The sequence below is a fragment of the Bos javanicus genome, chromosome X (genome assembly GCF_032452875.1).
Source record: "Bos javanicus breed banteng chromosome X, ARS-OSU_banteng_1.0, whole genome shotgun sequence".
NCBI lineage: Eukaryota > Metazoa > Chordata > Mammalia > Artiodactyla > Bovidae > Bos > Bos javanicus.
In genome coordinates, this window is record NC_083897.1 from 131,160,365 (window position 1) to 131,175,987 (window position 15,623).

Here is a 15,623-nt window from a genome sequence, read left to right on the forward strand (position 1 = left end):
CTGAAGCCTGGCTTGGAGAATTTTGAGCGTTACTTTACTAGCGTATGAGATGAGTGCAATTGTGCAGTTGTTTGAGCATTCTTTGGCATTGCCTTTCTTTGGGATTGGAATGAAACTGACCTTTTCCAGTCCTGTGGCCACTGCTGAGTTTTCCAAATTTGCTGGCATATTGAGTGCAGCACTTTCACAGCATCATCTTTCAGGATTTGAAATAGCTCCACTGGAATTCTATCACCTCCACTAACTTTGTTCGTAGTGATGCTTTCCAAGGCCCACTTAACTTCACATTCCAGGATGTCTGGCTCTGGGTGAGTGATCAGACCATCGTGATTATCTTGGTTGTGAAGATCTTTTTTGTACAGTTCTTCTGTGTATTCTTGCCACCTCTTCTTAATATCTTCTGCTTCTGTTAGGTCCATACCATTTCTGTCCTTTATCGAGCCCATGTTTGCCTGAAATGTTCCCTTGGTATCTCTAATTTTCTTGGAGAGAGCTCTAGTCTTTCCCATTCTGTTGTTTTCCTCTATTTCTTTGCATTGATACCTGAGGAAGGCTTTCTTACCTCTTCTTGCTATTCTTTGGAACTCTGCATTCAGATGCTTATATCTTTCCTTTTCTCCTTTGCTTTTCACTTCTCTTCTTTTCACAGCTATTTGTAAGGCCTCCTCAGACAGCCATTTTGCTTTTTTGCGTTTCTTTTCCATGGGGATGGTCTTGATCCCTGTCTCCTGTACAATGTCACGAACCTCCATCCATAGTTCATCAGGCACTCTTATCTATCAGACCTAGGCCCTTAAATCTATTTCTCACTTCCACTGTATAATCATAAGGGATTTGATTTAGGTCATACCTGAATGGTCTAGTGGTTTTCCATACTTTCTTCAATTTAAGTCTGAATTTGGCAATAAGGAGTTCATGATCTGAGCCACAGTCAGCTCCTGGTCTTGTTTTTGACTATATAGAGCTTCTCCATCTTTGGCTGCAAAGAATATAATCAATCTGATTTCAGTGTTGACCATCTGGTGATGTCCATGTATAGAGTCTTCTCTTGTGTTGTTGGAAGAGGGTGTTTGCTCTGACCAATGCTTTTTCTTGGCAAAACTCTGTTGGTCTTTGCCCTGCTTCATTCCGTATTCCAAGGTCAAATTTGCATGTTACTCCAGGTGTTTCTTCGGAGAAGGCAATGGCACCCCACTCCAGTACTCTTGCCTGGAAAATCCCATGGGCGGAGGAGCCTGGTAGGCTGCAGTCCATGGGGTCGCTAAGAGTCTGACACGACTGAGTGACTTCACTTTCACTTTTCACTTTCATGCATTGGAGAAGGAAATGGCAACCCACTCCAGTGTTCTTGCCTGGAGAATCCCAGGGATGGGGGAGCCTGGTGGGCTGCCGTCTGTGGGGTCGCAGAGAGTCGGACATGACTGAAGCGATTTAGCAGTAGCAGCAGCAGCAGCAGCCAGGTGTTTCTTGACTTCCTACTTTTACATTCCAGTCCCCTATAATGAAAAAGACATCTTTGTTGGGTGTTAGTTCTAAAAGGTCTTGTAGGTCTTCATAGAACTGTTCAACTTCAGCTTCTTCGGTGTTACTGGTTGGGGCATAGGCTTGGATTACTGTGATATTGAATGGTTTGCCTTGGAAACGAACAGAGATCATTCTGTCATTTTTGAGATTGCATCCAAGTACTGCATTTTGGACTCTTTTGTTGACCATGATGGCTACTCCATTTCTTCTAAGTGATTCCTGCCCACGGTAGTAGATACAGTGGTCATCTGAGTTAAACTCACCCATTCCAGTCCATCTTAGTTTGCTGATTCCTAGAATGTCGATGTTCACTCTTGCCATCTCCTGTTTGACCACTTCCAGTTTGCCTTGATTCTTGGACCTAACATTCCAGGTTCCCATGCAATATTGCTCTTTACAGCATCGGACCTTGCTTCTATCACCAGTCACATCCACAACTGGGTATTGTTTTTTGCTTTGGCTCCATCCCTTCATTCTTTCTGGAGTTACTTCTCCACTGATCTCCAGTAGCATATTGGGCACCTACTGACCCGGGGAGTTCCTCTTTCAGTGTCCTGTCTTTTTGCCTTTTCACACTGTTCATGGGGTTTTCAAGGCAAGAATACTGAAGTGGTTTGCCATTCCCTTGTCCAGTGGACCACATTCTGTCAGACCTCTCCCCCATGACCCGCCCATCTTGGGTAGCCCCACGGGCATGGCTTAGTTTCATTGAGTTAGACAAGGCTGTGGTCCTAGTGTGATTAGATTGACTAGTTTTCTGTGATTATGGTGTCAATGTGTCTGCCCTCTGATGCCGTCTTGCAACACCTACCGTCTTACATGGGTTTCTCTTACCTTGGACGTGAGATATCTCTTCACGGCTGCTCCAGCAAAGCTCAGCCGCTGCTCCTTACCTTGGACGAGGGGTATCTCCTCACAGCCGCCCCTCCTGACCTTGAACGTGGAGTAGCTCCTCTAGGCCCTCCTGCACAGCCACTGCTCTTTGGACTGGGGTAGCTCCTCCTGGCCGCCGCCCCTGGCCTCGGGCATGGGGTAGCTCCTCCCGGCCACCGCTGTTAGATTAAAACATAGTATTGATTTTATTGTGTAGTGGAAATTGTCTCAAAAATATCTTTAAGATCTTTATACTGGCTCAGAAATTTCATTGAGAAACACTAGAAAACAATGTTGATAAATTGACTACTTCTAAGAATGCTAAAAGTTTTGGGGGAAAGTTGAACTATTAACAGGCTCAGAAATGAGAGTTATAGAAATGAAAAATGGAAGGAAGTATAGGAAAAATCATGTTCTTAAACATTTTGTGCCTTTATTTATTTATTTTGCCGCTCCACATGGCGTGTGTTATCTCAGCTCCCTGACCAAGAGTCAAACTTGTGCCCCCTGCTGTGGAAAAGCAGAGTCTTAACCACTGGACCACTAGGGAAGTCACCATTTTGTGCTTTTTAAATATAAAAATTCAAAAATCTTGAAACAAAGAGACCTACTAATCCACATTTTTGATTAAAGCCAATTTTTGATTCCCTGCCATCTCCATGCCATACTTGATTTTCTCCCCATGACACCATCTCAGTGTATGACACCACGACCCATCTAGTTGTTCAAGCTCTATGCCTACAAATTTCCTGCCCCACATCCAACCTATCTACAGATCTTGTCACTTTGACTTCCAGAGTGTATTCCAGGTGTTCCAACCTCTCTACTTGGACTCCTCCACGATTCTCCCTTCTGCCGCTATCTTTCTTGGACGATTGTAGTGGCCTCCTATAATCCAATTCCCATACAGCAGCTGGAGCATCTCTTTAGAAGTATTAACTGGATGATGTTACTCCCCTGCTGGATTATGGTGTTCTGCCATGTTCTGACCCCTGCTCTTCCCTGTTGCAGACCACACTTCCTCCTTTTGATTCTTCCAGCACATCAAGCTCCTTTTGGTCTTTTGTACTAACTGTTCTCTCTGGAATGTTCTCTCTGCCCCTCTCTCATCTTTCTCTGGCTGGCATCATTCATCTCTCAGTTTAAGTATCACCTCTGGTTCCTTGCGGAGAAGGCAATGGCACCCCACTCCAGTACTCTTGCCTGAAAAATCCCATGGATGGAGGAGCCTGGTGGGCTGCAGTCCATGGGGTCGCTAAGAGTCGGACATGACTGAGCGACTTCACTTTCACTTTTCACTTTCATGCATTGGAGAAGGAAATGGCAACCCACTCCAGTGTTCTTGCCTGGAGAATCCCAGGGATGGGGGAGCCTGGTGGGCTGCTGTCCATGGGGTCGCACAGAGTCAGACACGACTGAAGCGACTTAGCAGCAGCTGGTTCCTTCATCCAAAATAGATTCCAAGTCACTCACTGTATCATTCTCACCTTACTGTAATTTTCAACATTGCACTTATCATTATATTAGCTTTATTATTTATTTATATATTTATTGTTCCCCTCTCCTTCTCTGCCCCACCCCCCTGCTCCCATGATAGAATGTGAGCAGGGCCCACAGTTTATCCCTGGTACCTAGTATTTGGTATATAGTAGGTATTCAGTTAAATGAATGAATGAGTAATAAACTACCTAACATGATCTCCAGTACATGAAATGAAAGTCACTTAGTCACATGAAAGACACTGAGTAAATGTTCTCTTTCTCCAGAAATTCATGTCTCTGGGCTAAGTCTAGAAGCTGCTGGTGAGAACAGTGATCTGATGAACAAATTAATATCTCTGTGTTAGCATCCTAAATATTAGAGTTTCCAGACATAAGGGAATTACATTTTACCAAGAAAAAAACAGTGATAAAATTCCAGAGATCACCAATGTCACATTTTTTAGTGGGGGACTCTTCTGGTCCTAACTATAAGACTGCTTCTCAGATTTTTAAAAAACTTGGACATGTTTTCCTTGAGTTTTAGACATGTAAAGTTTCTAAACCTTCTAGATATTCACAAATTGAATATATGGAAGGAGAAGGAGAAAGATTAGGAGGATGTATGCCAAAGTGATTTCCCTTTTAGACATAATTTGAAAGTTAGCCATGATTTTTAGGTAAACTCTAATAGTACATTCTGTATAGTATTGAAGCTTCCAGGAACAATCAGTACAAATGACCTCCACTAGTGATTTTGCTATCCAGATAATTAACTTTTTGACAGAATATATCACATGTCTTGGAGTATTTGGAGAAACCATTACCCTTGTGAAAGTAAAAGTTGCTCAGTTGTGTCTGACTCTTTGCAACCCCGTGGACTATACAGTCCATGAAATTCTCCAGATCAGAATACTGGAGTGGGTAGCAGTTACCTTCTCCAGGGGATCTTCCCAACCCAGGGATCGAACCCAACTCTCCTGTATTGCAGGCAGATTCTTTACCAGCTAAGCCACAAGGGAAGCCCACCCAATAGTATTTATTTTTTACATTGGATCGATGCTCATTTTATATCCATAGTTCATACATGAGTCAAAAGCTGTGTACCATTGTTCACTCTCCTCATATTTATCACCTATGTGTCATTATTAGTCATTTTTCTTTCTAGCATCCATTTTTAGTGAAAGTAGGCAAGTGTGGCAAGCAGTATTTCTTAGATATAGAGTCTTATTCTTTGTGACTCATCTGTGAAAGTGGATAAAATGTATATACATATGTTTATAAAATTAAACTTTTTAATGAAGTATACACTATATGCGTTATAAGTGTATAGCTCAATGAATTTTTACCAACTTTGCACACTCCTGTCACCAGTCCCCCATCAAGAATCAGAACATGAGCGGCTCCCATAAGTCCCCTTCATGTCTCCTCCTGGGCACGCTCACCCCCCAAAAGTAACTACTATTCTGATTCTAATGTCATAGATTGATTTTGTCTGCCCTTGAATTTCATATATATAGTACCACACAGGATATCTGACTTTTCATTTTTGTCTGGGAGATTCATCCATATCATTGTGTTGTGTGTTGCAGTTACTGAATAGTATTCCACTGTATGACTGTACTGCAATTTACCCTTCCTACTATTGACGAACCTTTGGTTAGTTTCCCCTTTTTGGCTTTTATGATTAGTGCTGTGAGGAACACTCTTGTACATATCTTTTATTTTTTAAACTTTTTTATTTTGTATTCAGAAATAGCTGATTAACATTGTTGTGATAGTTTCAGGTAAACAGCAAAGGGACTCAGCCATACTTAGACTTGTATCTGTTCTGCCCCAAACTCCCCTCCCATAAAGCCTGCCACATAACATTGAGCAGAGTTCCTTGTGCCGTACAGTAGGTCCTTGTTGCTTATCTGTTTTAAATATAGCACTGTGGATAATACCTATCTTTTGATGAACACATGTGTATGTTGACTTAAAAAATATTGGCAATCCAAAAGTTGATAGTTATGTTTTATTCGGCAGGAATTTTTAGGACTTCAAGCCCTGGAGACAGCATCTCAAGTAACCTTAAGGGAACTGCTCTGAGGAGCCCAGGTGGAGAGGCTGGTTATATAGAAGTTTTGCAACAAAGGGCAGGTAATCTGAATGTCAAAAGATTATTGTTAATTAAAGAAAATGAGATATCCCAAGTTAAGGAATTCAGTGTTTTTCTATGTATGGGAGCTTCCCTAGTGGCTCAGATGGTAAAGAATCTGCCTGCAATGCAGGAGAACCTGGGTTGGGAAGGTCCCCTGGAGAAGGGAATGGTAACCCACTCCAGTATTCTTGCCTGGGAAATCCCATGGACAGAGGAGCCTGGCTATAGTCCATGGAGTCACAAGGAGTCAGACACGAGTGAAGAACTAAGACTTACAGCTATCTGGGGCCTGTATTCTGTGTTTTCTCACCCTGAGTTTCCTCGGGGCTCATGATAGGGAGTGGCTGCAGTCTGATGGCTGCTAGATGGCAGGTATATTCTTTTCCTGAGTTTCCTCAGGGCTCACCAGCTTATATTGGAGGGCTGCAATCACTCTTGACTGTGACATCCCTTATTTACTGATAGGGCAGGAGATGTTTTTCTCATGTGCATTGCTACTCTGTAAATGCTATAGGAGAAGAAAAAGAACGTTCCCTCTACCCTCCTAGGTTCTTGGCTGAGACCCACCCTGTAATAAAAAGACAGATGAACAGGAGAAAAACAAACAGGAGTTTAATAATATATATCCTCCTGTATACATGGAAGAGACCCATGAAAACAGAGTAACTTCCCCTAAATGGCCCAAGCCCCACTATGTTCAATACCATCTTCCACTAAAGACAAAAGATTTTTTGTGGGGTGGGGGAGGCCAGTTCTAGGAATTATCAGGAAAAGCACAGTGAACAACAGTTGGGGTGTTATGCAGATTTGAGTCTTTGCCTTCTCCATTGAGAAGAGTTTGTAGAGATTTAAAGTGACTGTTCTGGTATGAAGAGGGAGACACCCTTACAAATGGAGGTTCCCCTTATATATGTAAATATCTCTTACAGAAGGGTCACTTCTACTCGCTTTTCAGAGCTGCTGCTTTGTATGCTGTTTCTTAAAAATAATCAGCCTCAAGATAATTCTTACACCAAAGAGACATTTTGAGATGTCATATTCTGCTCCCCTTCAATACCTAAAAAAGAACGCTTGTGATGTTGTCGTAAAGTTGCTTACTCGTGTCTGATTCTTTGCAACTCCATGGACTGTAGCATGCCAGGCTTTCCTTTCCTTCACCATCTCCCGGAGTTTGCTCAGACTCATGTCCATTGAGTCAAGGATGCCATCCAAAGAAGGCTTCTAATGCATTTCTACTTATTTTCATGGTTGTCAGTTATTTTGTACTCTGAATGCAATTAGGATTAGTAACCACATCTGCGTATACTTCCATGTCTGTATCCATATACCGTATTGAGGCTTTTTATTCATAAGTTGAATTAAGTTTTAGTATGAGTTGTTTTTCTTTAATGTTTGTATGTTCATTTATTCCTTTACCAGCTACCTATATCAAAATGTCATTTTAAAATTTCTTAAGAATTTTAACTTTTTTTCCTGTGATACATACACATGATTATTTTGAAATGAATGACACTCCTGGAACTGTCAAATGTATTTTACAGATACTGAGGCAAAGGTTTACCCACATGAATAGTCTTAGAATGGTACAGGTTTATTAAGCAGTGATTAATTTTGCCAAGGAGGCAAAAAGGGAAGAATGAAATAAATGAAAGAGGTTTTGAAAAACTAAAGTATGCTTTATTTTGTTGTGATTACACCCAGGTTTGCAGGTTGACACGATTATCTCCCTTTGTCCCAAATTTGTCCCAAATTATCCCATTCAGCAAATCTGAAGTTTAATTTTACAAACTGAATAGAGCACATTATCCTGAAATGGAGCAAATACCTTCCACTTGACTTCGGTAGGAGTCACAGTCGCTGAATATACTCTTTATGCAGAGAACACTTGGTGAATTACTATAGTCTGTAGCCGTGCTTTTTAGATATACAGGTAGATCTTTTTGAAATGTAGATGCGGGTCCTGGGACAGGGCTGGAGATGCCTCCTTTTGGGGGACCATACTTTGAATAGTGAGGCTTTAAGCACAGCTGGGATCTTTGTCCATAGCCCTTTCAGGAATGATAAACATCCCTGTCCTCGCCTCTCAGGTTGGCCTCCCAGCACGGGCTGACAAACCAGACGCGTTCAGCCTGCATTAGAGCACAAAGCCCAGTACTCCTTGGGTGTTTCTTTAAATCTCAAGTAGCAACTCCTTTCAGCCTTCCCTCACCTAGTCTCTTCTCAAACATTCCAAACAGCTGAAGAAAACCCACTGAACTCCTCAAACGCATGCCAAACCCACACACACACACACACTCTCTCCCTCTCTCTCTAAATCCCAGATACTGACTTGAAGGGAGGAGTGGGGCAGGGCAAGAGTGAAACTGCCTTCTCTTCTGCTGGCTTCGGTGCCTCAGACTTCCTCATTTATTCCACAGAGACCGGGTGTCCGTTTTAAGATCCTGGGCCCTGAGCACCGCGGTACACCCAGTCCCCTTCCAGCCACTAGCTGGACATTTCTCTCCACCCATGTGGCAGCCTGGAGTGCCAGGATAAACCCTTCCCAGCCCACCCCCGGGAGCAGCCCTCAGCCAGGGCTGGTAGGTATTTAATCCAGCTCTTTGCCCCTGAGTGGGACCCCTGAGACAGCTGGGCAGTCTGCACTGGATCCCAGAGCTTCCAGGAATGAGACAGCCTCCCCCAGTGGTAACAGGCTTGATGATGCATCTGTATGAACTGCCTTCCTGCCCCCATCTCACCTCCCCATTCTCCTGTGTCCTGGGATCACATGCTAAATAAATTGCTTGCTCTCGAATCTTTGCCTCAGATTACCTTCTGGAAGAACCCAAACTATAGCAGGGCTCTTTGAGGCCAGCAGTCAGGAAGTACTTTTGTTCATTTTAATAAAACCCATGATATGAAAACATGGGAGCCCCTTGGGTTGGTCCTCGGGAGGACTTCACCAATGTCTAGTTATTTTGTTGGCGTGACACCAAGCATTCAGGTGGCTGGAAGTAAGCCCAATCTTAGAACGCTTCCGTGTTCTGGACTGTCAACAGAACTGATACCTGGACTCCCAACAGAGCTACCTCTTGTCCTTCTGAGTCTTGCTGGGCCAGGGGTGGGGGTAGGGGGAAAGTGTATCTCTGAGTTCTGCCTCAGAGCCGTTGAGCACATCTTGTGGCCCTGGCAACCCTCGCCCTGGCTGCATCCTACTTCCGTGTTCCTCTCTGTAGGCTTCCCTCCCTGGGGTTCTCCGTCATGTGCTCTCTTGCCAGCCCCTTAGGACTAGGAGTCCTTTCTTGGACCTTCAGTTTACTGCATGGAAGCTCCTGACTTTAAGATTCAAGGACGTACCACCCCTGTTTTCCAAGCTTTGTGCCAGTGATCAGTGCTCCTCTAGTCGTGTTTGTTTTTTAATTAAATTAATTTGTTGGCTGCCCTGAGTCTTCATTGCTGTGTTTAGACGTTCTCTAGTTGTGATGAGCAGGGGCTTCTCACTGTCGTGGCTTCTCTTGTTGCAGAGCATGGGCTCTAGGGAACGTAGGCTCAGTAGTTGTGTCTCCCAGGCTCTAGAGCACCGGCTCAATGTGGTGGTGCACAGACTTAGTTACTCTGCAGCATGTGGGATATGCCTGGACCAGGGATCAAACCTGTGTTCCTTGCATTGGTGGGCGGAGTCTTTACCACTTGACCACCAAAGAAGTCCATAGCCATGTCTTTAGCTTGTCCCCCTCCTCCTGCCTTTCTCTCCAGACTGGAGTTGGACCCAAACTTTGGTATAATTTAAACTTCTCAGTGCATTTTAGAACTGTCTGTGCTAAAATTGGGGATCTTAGCCCTTCTATATACTCAGAAGCCTGCCTTTCCCCCTCGAGACCTTGTTTGCAGCATTCCCCTTTCTGTGGTTCCTTGAATGATTGGAACCCACACCAGGCACAGATATTTGGGAGGGTGGCCTGACCTGGCATCTAGAATGGATTGCTCACAGTCTTGTTGTACCCCTGCCAGGGTGTGCTGCCCACTATGTCTTTGTTTGGGCCTCCTGGGATTCCTGATTAGAGACCCATGTTCCTTTGGATTTGGTATTTTAGGAGTACCCACTACATCAATGGGACTAGCTTTAATGTAAATATGTATGAAAACATCAAGGATGGATGGTTAGGTGAGTGCTTCCCTGTGACTTTGGGCTCTCTTCCTGGCTTGTAGACTGCCACCTTTTTGTTGTATTCTCAAATGATGGAGAGAGGTGATAGGAGAGAGACTTTTTCTCTTCTTAAAAGGCTTAGATTAGGGTCCTACCCTTATGACCTCATTTAACCTTAATTATCTTCTAGAGATTTTATCTCCAGATACAGTCATGTTGGGGGTTAAGGCCACAAAATATTAATTTGGGGGTGAGGAGTGGGACTCCAGTGATAGCAATAATTGTGCTTAGCTTTCCCCCCAACTCCTCCATTCATGTAGCTAAATCCTGAAATTCCACTCTTAGAGATTCATTTCTTTGACTTAAATAGTTGTTAAAATGTAAATGAATTACAGAATTTGGTTGATGTGTCTTGATATGAGGTCATCTCTTAAGAGCAGATAGGATTCAAAAAGTAGGAGGCCATTGGGTGTCGACAAGTTGTGAATGGGCCCTAAAGAGAGAAAGAGTACTAAAAAGGAAGTCAGTTTTCCCTGAGCAGCATCTTTTTGTTAACTTTGCCAAGGACTGTTCCAAGTCCTCAGAATTATTTAATCAGTTCCTGCAAAATAACGCTTAAAATCAAATAACTGAGTACTTAACCTAGCTTTCTTGGATCTACAAATGATTTGAAAGCCTTTTAAAGAAGTCTTATCAACTCTCTGCAAAGAGAGAAGTATTGATAGAAGTACAACTTCTCATTGGCTTATCCAGCCTTCTGTCAACACTTTTTATTAGCCAACAAATTATGTGTAATGACAACAGATGTTTGTAGTAAAGATTCTTGTGTTGTTGGAGCCTAAAGTACTTTTTGAATCACCAAAGATTAAATTATGTACAGGATAGTTTTCATATTAACTGTGATATTGATAAAGTCTTGGTTCCTGCTTGTTACTGAATGATAATCCTTTATCGGCCAGGATATTTCCATTTCAGTACTTTGTCTTTCTCCGGTGCTAACATTGAAATGGTACCTGAGTTAAAATGAGCCCTTCTTGTGGCTTGTTACTGCTAGGATAGGCTGCTTTGGGATAATTAAGGTAATCAGAACACTGTGTATGAGTCAGGCATGTGGCTTTGACCCCAATGTGGCCTTTGCTGTTAAGGAGACCCCTAGAGAGTGGGTCAGTGTTTGTTCAGTTCTGCTAAGGAAAGTGCATGGAATTCCATCTCCTTTGGACCTGCTCCATCAATGGTGTCATTTAAGTCTTCAAACCTGGCCATACATTAGGTTTTTTTTTTTAAAATTATTTATTTATTGGCTATGCCACGCAGCATGTGGGATCTTAACTACCCTGACTAGGAATCGAACCTGTACTCCTGGCATTGGAAGCACAGTCTTAACCACTGGACCACCAGGGAAGTCCTCGTTAGCTTTTAAAAAGTGCACAGAAGTAAGTGCTGTCCTGAAATTGGTCTTCATCTTCTCATATGTTTCTTTATACTTATCCTATATAGGAATATGTCCCTTAGTAAGAGAAAATGCTGCTTGCATGCTTTTTTTTTTAATTGGAGTATAATTGGTTTACGATGTTGTGTTGGTTTCTGCCGTACAGCAGTGTGAATCAGCTGTATGTATACATATATTACCTCCCTTTTGGGCCTTCCTCCCATCCCGCCTCCTCCATCCCACCCCTCTAGGTCATTATTTGCATGCTTTAAACTATGTGGTTGGTATTTTTTTTACCCCCACATTATTCTGCAACTTTAATTTTGTCATTGTCTTTTTTGTGAGATTTGTCCTCATGGCTACATGTAGCTCTTACGCATTTCTTTTTCTCTGCTCTGTAGTAGTCTGTTGTGTAAATATATAATCTATTGGTACATTCTTCTATTGATGGCCATTTAAATTGCTTCAGGTTTTATTATTAAAAATGAAGCTGCTATGAACAGCCTTGAACATGTTTCCTTGTGCTAATATATTTCCATAGAGATTATATTTAGAAATGAAAGTACTTAAAAAAAATCTTTTTTAAATTTAAATTGGATGATAATTGCTTTACAATATTGTGTTGGTTTCTGCCAAGGAATGGAAGTACTAGGTGGTAGGGTATATGCCTCTTCAACTGTACTGGTTATTTCCAGATTATTCTCCTAAGCACCTGGGAAAGAGACTTCCTGTTGCTCAGCATCCTTGCCAACACTTAGCATAGTCAAACGAGATTTTTTTAATATTGCTGAAATGGTATTGTATCTCTTTTGGTTTTAATATGCATTTCTCTGAATATTAGTGTTCACTGACTGTTTAAATTTAATCTTCATGAAATTCTAGTTCAAGTTTCTTTTTTCTTCTATCAGGTTTTCTGTATTTTAAAATTGACTTGTAGATGTTCTTTATATACTCTGGATACTGGTTTTTAGTGATATATGTTATAAATAATACCTCTCAGTCTGTGGCTTATTTTCTTACTTTTTATGGTGTTTTCTAATAAGATTCTTTCATTGTAGTCAAATTTCTTTCTTACTTCTTTTATGGTTTGCACTTTTATGTTTCTGTCCCAAAGACCTAAAGATATCTCTGTTGTCTCCTAGAAGTTTAAAGTCTTGGCTTTTGAAATAATTTTAGTCTAATTGGAATTGAGGGAGCAGTCTATGTGTGAATTGTTTTTCCATGTGGAAAAACACTTGTCACAGGATTAGTTATTGAAGAGTTGATCCTTGCCCTCCCTCAGCTGCATCTTCCCTGGTCCTCTTTTGCTATATCAAGTGCCCCTATATGTGTGAATCTGCTTCCAGGCTCACTAAAATTTGGCTTCCTGGTATATTTGTCAAACCCTGAGTAATAAACAGCCTTGATTACTGTAGTTTTCTAAAGAGTCTTGGTATCTGGCAGTTCAGGCCCTCCTTTGTTATTCTTTGTCAGATTGTCTTGGCCACTTTCTTTTACATTACATATACATTTGGCCCTCCATATCCATTGGTTCCATATCCAGGAATTCAACCAACTGCAGATTGAAAATATTTGGAAAGAAAAATTCCAAAAGATTCCAAAAAGCGAAACTTGAATTTGCCATTAAGTCAGCAACTATTTACATCACATTTATGTGGTATTAGGTAGTATATGTAATCTAGAGATGATTTAAAGAATACATGCTCTGTAGATTATAACTTGCCTGGAAAATCCCATGGATGGAGGAGCCTGGTGGGCTGCAGTCCATGGGATTGCTAAGAGTCAGACACGCCTGAGCGACTTCACTTTGACTTCTCACTTTCATGCATTGGAGAAGGAAATGGCAACCCACTCCAGTGTTCTTGCCTGGAGAATCCCAGGGATGGGGGAGCCTGGTGGGCTACCGTCTATGGGGTTGCACAGAGTCGGACACGACTGAAGTGACTTAGCAGCAGATTATAACTGGCCACTTTATAGAAGGGACTTTAATATCCTCAGATTTTGGTATGTGTGGGGTTTCCTGGAACCAATCCCCCTCGAATACCAAGGAACAGCTGTACACCTTGTTGTTTAGTCACTCAGTCATATCCGACTCTTTTGTGACTCCATGAACTGTAGCCTGCCAGAGTCCTCTGTCCATGGGATTTCCCAGGCAAGAATACTGGAGTGGGTTGTCATTTCCTTCTCCAGGGGATGTGTCCAACCCAGGGATTGAATCCGAGTCTCCTGCATTGCAGGTGGATTCCTTACTGCTGAGCCACCAGGGAAGTCCCAGTGTACACCTTAGAATTACCATTAAGTTCCATAAAGAACTTCATTAAGATTTTGAGTGAAATTACCTTGAATCTGTAGCATTATTTATTTTTCCAAATTACTTTGATATAGATTATCCCGTTTGTGTCTTGCAACAGCTTGAGAGTTAAGTTAATATTGCCCCCTTTTCTCAGATGAGGAAGCATATTAGAGAAATTAAATGCCTTGTCCACAGCTCACAAAGCTAGTCGATGGCAAGAGTCTGGTGTTCTGTTTTGTTTTGTTTTGATCTCCCCCTTTTTTGTTGAGAAATAATCCACATACTATAAAATTCACCATTTTAAAGTGTACAATTTGGTGGATTTTAGTGTATTCACAAGTTTCTGTAACCATCACCACTATCTAATTCCAGAACATTTTCATCACCCAAAAGAGAAGCCCTGCACTCATTAGTGGTCACTGCCCACTTTCCCCTCCTCCCCTCAGACACTGGCGGCCATGCTCTACTTTCTTACGGCTTTGCCTCTTCAGGAGATTTCATAGAAATGGAATCATGCACTATGTGGTATCTGGCTTTTTTTCACTTAGCGTCATGTTTTCAAGGGTCCTCCATGTCACGAATCACAACTCCACTCCTTTCTCTTTCCCTTCATTTTTTTCTTAGATTCATTTCCTTTCTTCATTTTCATCTTCTTTTCCTTTTTCAGTCTATTCCGTTTCCTTCATTCCTTCAGCTAAGTCTTTTGACTCAGCCCAGTGGTCTTTTTACAGTTACCATGTTAAAGCAGTCAGTAAGTGGAAATTTATTTCTTTAAGAAATTAAGGATAAAATGGTAACGCATGAGCCTAACAACGAAGTTCTCCAGCCTCACTCCCTGTTGGCATTCATTAGGTGCTCAGACATTGAGCTGAGTGCACCAGAATAAAGGATCAACGTCAGAGATCTTTAGAAGAGTCTTGCCAGTGTTGTTCTTCTATGCTAAGCCAAACTTTTGCTAAGCTGTGTGCCTGGAAAGCGGAATATTGTTTAGGTTATCAGCTGTGCATTAGATATACATACTTGTTTTTGTAGAAGAGAAGTCTTATTTTCTTCCAAAGAACTTGAGGTTGTTCAGTTGAATGTGTTATACAGATCTTGGTTTGAAAGAGTTACATAAAGCACTGTGTGTAAAGAACCCTTCTCTCTTTAGAAATGGACTTATTCAGTTCAGCAGTATTTTGCTGTTAACCTTAACCTTCAGTTGAACTATGAAGAAGAATCAGAATGAATGACACTACAATTTGCCAAGCCCTGAAGTTAACTAGGGACAAATATGTATGTTTCCCTGCAAAGTATGCTGAATTAATTCCTTACCACTCCTCAGACCACTCCCAGTGAACAAACAGAACCCACATTTGTTAGGGTCAGGAGAGAGGAAAGATTAAATGTGCACACACTCGCGTGTGTGTGCACACACAGACACACACACACATAATTAGTTGATCTGCAACAAACCTCAAGCTGTTCTCTTAACTAAAATTAAATTCATTTAGGTTTTAACCAGCTATTTTGGAAATTGTTTTATAAGGCTTTAGTTCTTCCAAATGTTCACAACCCACAAAATTGGTTTTGGAAATAATCATTTTTCCCTTTGCCTACAAGGAATCGCAAAATTGAGTTTGAGTTCATTTGCAGTCATTTTTCTTCCCCTAGGTTTTTAGATATCATTTTTTTTCTCTGTTTCCTTTTTTTACTGGCCATGGATTTTCCCTTCTTTCCCTAGTAGTATGTCCAGCTCCTTCAAAATCTCTCCATTC

At 41.8% G+C, this 15,623-nt stretch overlaps 1 protein-coding gene across 10 annotated transcripts in view; it reads left to right on the plus strand.

Annotated features, from left to right (window-relative positions):
• Nucleotides 1-15,623, plus strand: part of ADGRG2 (adhesion G protein-coupled receptor G2) — a 127,509-nt gene that overhangs the window by 15,033 nt on the left and 96,853 nt on the right. For 7 of the 10 annotated variants that reach the window (XM_061408007.1, XM_061408006.1, XM_061408012.1 and 4 more), the window contains one exon: nt 5,904-6,017. The exons of the other annotated variants lie outside the window; for them this stretch is intronic. The gene's annotated coding sequence lies outside the window, so the exon portion shown is untranslated. The remainder of the gene's footprint in view (nt 1-5,903; nt 6,018-15,623) is intronic. 10 annotated transcript variants of the gene reach the window in all.